We start from the raw sequence: 1,820 nt of genomic DNA on the forward strand, positions 1-1,820 counted from the left end.
TTCCCACTCAGGCGCTGTATGCCACGCTGGGATTAAAGACCCACCCCCTTTCGATGCTAGGAGTTCAGCTTCTGGGAAATGCAAAAACTGCCAACTGGAAGAGTGAGATTCACAATCCGAAAGAGCGAAAACTCATTTAAACATAAATAATTTAATACAAAATATTTTAAAGCGCCATATACCTCAAAATATGTCATATTTTAAACCGGAATCAGTGATTGTAACTCATGCGATGGCTGACAGGCAGGCTTGATGCTGTGATTTTCAGTGAAACCCATGATTTATTTTGTTGAAAATGTAAATCTCTCTTAACTACAATAAGTTTTAGTGGGTTTACAATCTACATCACTGTTTTCCAATAAAACAAGCGCATCACAATGTTTCTAGTAGCATGAATTTGACAATAGTGTACATTGCAAAATTGTCTTGTTTTTGGCAGTTCAAAACATGCTTTATAAATTACACATCGAATTGTGGAAACCATGGGCTGAAAATTATTAAAAAGTATTGAGTCATAGCGCACATGCAGAAATTACACAATTAACATGTATTTTGCATGATCATTTCATAAAGCGAAAAAGCAAATTGTCCATCTTATTGTTAAGAAGATTGTCATATCAACTTTGGGTAGTTTTAGTCCACCCCTTGATAGACATGAGCCCACAGCATAAACTACCCTTAAATTTGGCACTAAATTGGTAGCATTTCATCCATAAGGACAGCTGGTTTGGGAAACAAACCTGTCACACTGGTGCACTAGAGGGTACTGTTGAGAGGTTATGGACTAAGGCATTGCTCAGGCTGAATGGGGGGGGATTTTATTTTGAAGCTGGTTGTGCTGTAGTTGATGTGGGAATGCTTGATTTTGACTGAGTGTCTGAAAAGGGATAGTATTCCAATCCCCGGTGTTAACGTCCCTTGTCTTGATTAGCACACAAAAAAAAGTCACCAAAAGGTATGAGCCTTGGCTCTAGTGGTCATACTCAGCCTCTGAGTCAGACAGTTCTGGGTTCAAGCCCCACTTCAGAGACTTGAGCACATATTCTAGGTTGACACTTCAGTGCAGTACTGACAGAGTGCTGCATGGTCAGTGGTGCTGTCTATTGTCTGCCATTGCAGGTGGATGTAAAAGATCCTATGGCACTATTCAAAGAAGAGCAGAGGAGATGTTCTGGTTTCCTAGCCAACATTTATCCCTCAACCAAAAACAGATTAGCAGATTTTAAAAGAATAATGTCCAGATTTTAAATCACAGCCTTCTTTCATTTTTTAAAATTTGTAACTTATTTTGTTTTTTCCCTTTCCTTGAGTCTTCCCATGGTTGAGATGACATATTGGAGGCCTGCTCATAACCTCCCCTCAAACTGCTCTTCAGCCAGCCACTCTGGAGACTCTGAGATGCATGAACTCTAAAATCTCAAAATTAACTTTTGTTGTGACAACTTGATTCCCCCTCTCCTCCAATTGCTCTCCCTTCCTCCCCTGAATATGGTGACTCAGCATAGGTGATTTTCCGTTTAAAAAAATTCATCTGTTTTGAAATTTGTTCCTCATGTTTTTCTAATGTCATTTTTATAGTTCCTGTACAGTTAGTTGTTTAACAACCAACTTGCAACTATCCTTCAGGAGGGGGCGTTAGGTGGGAGTCTTTAATGGTTGCAGTGACTGCCCTGCTTTGGTAAGCTATGTGGTTTAGCTGGCTAAACTCCAGTAGTACCCTTGCATAAACTTGGGAGTCCCTGAACTGTGCACTGCCAAACTACACCTAAGCTGTCTAGACTTAGATAAATGTCTCTCTTGATCAAAAAGAAACTCTATAG

The sequence above is a fragment of the Heptranchias perlo genome, chromosome 14 (genome assembly GCF_035084215.1).
Source record: "Heptranchias perlo isolate sHepPer1 chromosome 14, sHepPer1.hap1, whole genome shotgun sequence".
Lineage (NCBI taxonomy): Eukaryota > Metazoa > Chordata > Chondrichthyes > Hexanchiformes > Hexanchidae > Heptranchias > Heptranchias perlo.